The sequence below is a fragment of the Bombina bombina genome, chromosome 7, assembly GCF_027579735.1.
Source record: "Bombina bombina isolate aBomBom1 chromosome 7, aBomBom1.pri, whole genome shotgun sequence".
In the NCBI taxonomy this organism is placed as follows: Eukaryota; Metazoa; Chordata; class Amphibia; order Anura; family Bombinatoridae; genus Bombina; species Bombina bombina.
In genome coordinates, this window is record NC_069505.1 from 399003625 (window position 1) to 399009624 (window position 6000).

Here is a 6000-nt window from a genome sequence, read left to right on the forward strand (position 1 = left end):
TTGCCTATTTGAATACAATGGTCTTCCTCTAGGGGATCTATTTCATAGGTTCTCTGTTATCGGTCGTAGAGATTTCTTCTCCCTTTTCAGATCGACAATATACTCTTATATACCATTACCTCTACTGATTCTCTTTTCAGTACTGGTTTGGCTATCTACTATATGTAGATGAGTGTCTTAGGGTGAGTAAGTCTTATTTCTCCAACATAGGTGTGTCCGGTCCACGGCGTCATCCTTACTTGTGGGATATTCTCCTCCCCAACAGGAAATGGCAAAGAGCCCAGCAAAGCTGGCCATATAGTCCCTCCTAGGCTCCGCCTACCCCAGTCATTCTCTTTGCCGTTGCACAGGCAACATCTCCACGGAGATGGCTTAGAGTTTTTTGGTGTTTAAATGTAGTTTTTGTTCTTCAATCAAGAGTTTGTTATTTTAAAATAGTGCTGGTATGTACTATTTACTCTGAAACAGGAAAGAGATGAAGATTTCTGTTTGTAAGAGGAAAATGATTTTAGCAACCGTTACTAAAATCGATGGCTGTTTCCACACAGGACTGTTGAGAGGAATTAACTTCAGTTGGGGGAAACAGTGGGCAGACTTTGCTGCTTGAGGTATGACACATTTCTAGCAAGACTTGGTAATGCTGGAAGCTGTCATTTTCCCTATGGGAACCGGTAAGCCATTTTCTTAGTTTAAGTAAAAGAATAAAGGGCTTCATTAGGGCTTAAAAAACTGGTAGACATTTTTCTGGGCTAAAACGATTACTTTACTAAGTATATTTGGCAGATTATTACTTTTAATAGTTGTTAAATCTTGGGGATTGTTTTAATAAAAACGGCAGGCACTGTATTGGACACCTTTTTCACTGGGGGCCTTTTCTAGTCATAGGCAGAGCCTCATTTTCGCGCCACTAATGCGCAGTTGTTTTTGAGAAGCTAGGCATGCAGATGCATGTGTGAGGAGCTAAGAACCACTGAAAAAGCTTATTGAAGGCATCATTTGGTATCGTATTCCCCTCTGGGCTTGGTTGGGTCTCAGCAAAGCAGATTCCTGGGACTGTATAGGGGTTAAATGTAAAAACGGCTCCGGTTCCGTTATTTTAAGGGTTAAAGCTTTCAAATTTGGTGTGCAATACTTTTAAGGCTTTAAGTTACTGTGGTGAAATTTTGGTGAATTTTGAACAATTCCTTCATACTTTTTCACATATTCAGTAATAAAGTGTGTTCAGTTTGAAATTTAAAGGGACAGTAACGGTTTTATTGTAAAACGTTTTTTGTGCTTTGTTGACAAGTTTAAGCCTGTTTAACATGTCTGAACCATCAGATAACGATGTTCTATATGTATGAAAGCCAATGTGTCTCCCCTTTTAAATATATGTGATATATTTGTGTCATAATGTCCAAACAAAGTAGGGATAATAATGCCATAGATATGATATTGCCCAAGATGATTCCTCTAATGAGGGGAGTAAGCATGGTACTGCATCATCCCCTTCTGTGTCTACACCAGTTTTGCCCACACAAGAGGCCCCTAGTACATCTAGTGCGCCAATACTTATTACCATGCAACAATTAACGGCTGTAATGGATAACTCTATAGCAAACATTTTATCCAAAATGCCTACTTATCAGAGAAAGCGTGATTGCTCTGTTTTAAACACTGAAGAGCAAGAGGACGCTGATGATATCTGTTCTGACATACCCTCACACCAATCTGAAGGGGCCAGGAGGGAGGTTTTGTCTGAGGGAGAAATTTCAGATTCAGGAAAAATTTCTCAACAAGCAGAACCTGATATTGTAACTTTTAAATTTAAATTAGAACATCTCCACGCACTACTTAAGGAGGTATTATCTACTCTGGATGATTGTGACAATTTGGTCATTCCAGAGAAATTAGGTAAGATGGACAAGTTCCTAGAGGTTCCGGTGCCCCCCGATGTTTTTCCTATACCCAAGCGGGTGGCGGACATAGTAAATAAGGAGTGGGAAAGGCCCGGCATACCTTTTGTCCTCCCCCTATATTTAAGAAATTATTTCCTATAGTCGACCCCAGAAAGGACTTATGGCATACAGTCCCCAAGGTCGAGGGGGCGGTTTCTACTCTAAACAAACGCACTTCTATTCCTATAGAAGATAGTTGTGCTTTCAAGATCCTATGGATTTAAGGTTAGAGGGTTTGCTTAAAAAGATGTTTGTTCAGCAAGGTTACCTTCTACAACCAATTTCATGCATTGTTCCTGTCACTACAGCTGCGTGTTTCTGGTTCGAAGAACTAGAAAAGTCGCTCAATAAAGAATCTTCGTACGAGGAGGTTTTGGACAGAGTTCAAGCTTTTAAATTGGCTAACTCTTTTATTTTAGATGCCGCTTTGCAATTAGCTAGATTAGCGGCGAATAATTCAGGGTTTGCTATCGTGGCGCGCAGAGCGCTTTTGCTTAACATCCCTTTCAAGGGTAAAACACTGTTTGGCCCTGACTTGAAAGAGATTATTTCAGACATCACTGGGGGAAAGGGCCACGCCCTTCCTCTGGATAGGTCTTTTAAGGCTAAAAATAAACCAAATTTTCGTCCTTTTCGCAGAAACGGACCAGCCTCAAATTCTACACCCTCTAAGCAAGAGGGTAATACTTCTCAAACCAAGCCAGCCTGGAGGCCGATGCAAGGCTGGAACAAGGGTAAGCAGGCCAAGTCACCTGCCACTGCTACCAAAACAGCATGAAGTGTTGGCCCCCGATCTGGGACCGGATCTGGTGGGGGGCAGACTTTCTCTCTTTGCTCAGGCTTGGGCAAGAGATGTTCAGGATCCTTGGGCGCTAGAAATAGTTTCTCAAGGTTATCTCCTGGAATTCAGGGAACTACCCCCAAGGGGAAGGTTCCACGGGTCTCAATTATCTTCGAACAGGCATTCTTACACTGTGTAGAAGACCTGTTAAGCATGGGAGTGATTCATCCTGTTCCATTAGGAGAACAAGGGATGGGTTTTTACTCCAACCTGTTCATAATTCCCAAAAAAGAGGGAACATTCAGACCAATTTTAGATCTCAAGATTCTAAACAAGTTTCTAAGGGTTTCATCGTTCAAAATGGAAACCATTCGAACGATCCTTCCTACCATCCAGGAAGGTCAATTCATGACCACGGTGGACTTAAAGGATGCGTACCTACGTATTCCTATCCACAAGGAACATTTTCGGTTCCTGAGGTTCGCCTTTCTGGACAAGCATTACCAGTTTGTGGCACTTCCATTCGGATTAGCCACTGCTCCAAGGATTTTCACAAAGGTACTAGGGTCCCTTCTAGCTGTGCTAAGACCAAGGGGCATTGCAGTAGTACCTTACTTGGACGACATCCTGATTCAAGTGTCGTCTCTGTCAAAAGCAAGGGCTCATACGGACATTGTCCTAGCTTTTCTCAGATCTCACAGGTGGAAAGTGAACATAGAAAAAAGTTCTCTGTCCCCGTCAACAAGAGTTCCCTTCTTGGGAACAATTATAGTTTCCTTAGAAATGAAGGTTTTTCTGACAGAGGCCAGAAAATCAAAACTTCTAAGCTCTTGTCAGGTACTTCATTCTGTTCTTCTTCCTTCCATAGCGCAGTGCATGGAAGTAATAGGTTTGATGGTTGCGGCAAGGGACATAGTTCCTTTTGCACAAATTCATCTAAGACCATTACACCTGTGCATGCTCAGACAGTGGAATGGGGATTATACAGACTTGTCTCCGACGATACAAGTAGATCAAATAACCAGAGATTCACTCCGTTGGTGGCTGACCCTGGACAACCTGTCACAGGGAATGAGCTTCCGCAGACCAGAGTAGGTCATTGTCACGACCGACGCCAGTCTGGTGGGCTGGGGCGCGGTCTGGGAACCCCTGAAAGCTCAGGGTCTATGGTCTCGGGAAGAATCTCTTCTCCCGATAAACATTCTGGAACTGAGAGCGATATTCAATGCTCTCAAGGCTTGGCCTTGACTAGCAAAGGCCAAATTCATAAGGTTTCAATCAGACATCATGACGACTGTTACATATATCAACCATCAGGGGGAAACAAGGAGTTCCCTGGCGATGGAGGAGCATCCGGGGGAGTGGGAACTCCATCTGGAAATCTTTGCCCAAATAACTCAATTATGGGGCATTCCAGACATGGTTCTGATGGCCTCTCGTCAGAACTTCAAGGTCCCTTGTTACGGGTCCAAATCCAGGGATCCCAAGGCGACTCTATTGGATACAATAGTAGCACCTTGGATCTTCAACCTAGCTTATGTATTCCCACCGTTTCCTCTCATTCCCAGGCTGGTAGCCAGGATCAATCTGGAGAGGGCTTCGGTGATCTTGATAGTTCCTGTGTGGCCACGCAGGACTTGGTATGCAGACCTGGTGAATGTGTCATCGGCTCCACCATGGAAGCTACCTTTGAGACAGGACCTTCTTATTCAGGGTCCATTCGAACATCCGAATCTGGTTTTCCTCCAACTGACTGCTTGGAGTTTGAACGCTTGATTTTATCAAAGCGTGGGTTTTCAGATTCTGTAATAGATACTCTTATTCAGGCTAGAAAGCCTGTAACTAGAAAAATTTACCATAATATATGGAAAAAATATATCTGTTGGTGTGAATCTAAAGGATTCCCATGGAACAAGATAAAAATTCCTAAGATTCTTTCCTTTCTACAAGAAGGTTTGGAGAAAGGATTTTCTGCAAGTACAGATCTCTGCTTTATCTGTTTTACTTCACAAAAGGCTGGCAGCTGTGCCAGACGTTTCAGCGTTTGTTCAGGCTCTGGTTAGAATCAAGCCTGTTTACAGACCTTTGACTCTTCCCTGGAGTCTTAATCTAGTTCTTTCAGTTCTTCAAGGGGTTCCGTTTGGACCCTTACATTCCGTAGATATTAAGTTATTATCTTGGAAAGTTTTGTTTTAGGTTGCAATTTCTTCCGCTAGAAGAGTTTCTGAGTTATCTGCTCTGCAGTGTTCTCCGCCCTATCTGGTCCATGCAGATAAGGTGGTTTTACGTACTGAGCCTGGTTTTCTTCCGAAGGTTGTTTCCAACAAAAATATTAACCAGGAGATAGTTGTACCTTCTTTGTGTCCGAATCCAGTTTCATAGAAGGAACGTTTGTTACACAATTTGGACGTTGTCCGTGCTCTAAAATTCTATTTAGAGGCTACTGAAGATTTTAGACAAACATCTTCTTTGTTTGTTGTTTATTCTGGTTAAAGGAGAGGTAAAAAAGCAACTTCTACCTCTCTTTCCTTTTGGTTTAAAAGCATCATCAGATTGGCTTTTGAGACTGCCGGACGGCAGCCTCCTGAAAGTATCACAGCTCACTCCACTAGGGCTGTGGCTTCCACATGGGCCTTCAAGAATGAGGTTCCTGTTGACCAAATTTTTTTTAAATTATATACTTTTGCTTCTTCGGAGGCTATTTTTGGGAGAAAGGTTTTGCAAGCCGTGGTGCCTTCCGTTTGGGTGACCTGATTTGCTCCCTCCCTTCATCCGTGTCCTAAAGCTTTGGTATTGGTTCCCACAAGTAAGGATGACGCCGTGGACCGGACACACCTATGTTGGAGAAAACAGAATTTATGCTTACCTGATAAATTACTTTCTCCAACGGTGTGTCCGGTCCACGGCCCGCCCTGGTTTTTTAATCAGGTCTGATGAATTATTTTCTCTAACTACAGTCACCACGTTACCATATGGTTTCTCCTATATATATTTCCTCCTGTCCGTCGGTCGAATGACTGGGGTAGGCGGAGCCTAGGAGGGACTATATGGCCAGCTTTGCTGGGCTCTTTGCCATTTCCTGTTGGGGAGGAGAATATCCCACAAGTAAGGATGACGCCGTGGACCGGACACACTGTTGGAGAAAGTAATTTATCAGGTAAGCATAAATTCTGTTTTTATTTATGACACTCTAAGCTATGGTTGGGCACTTTATATGTGTTTAAACTTATATTTGCCATGATTCAGGATAATCAGTATTCCTTCATTCAGACTGTCAGTTTC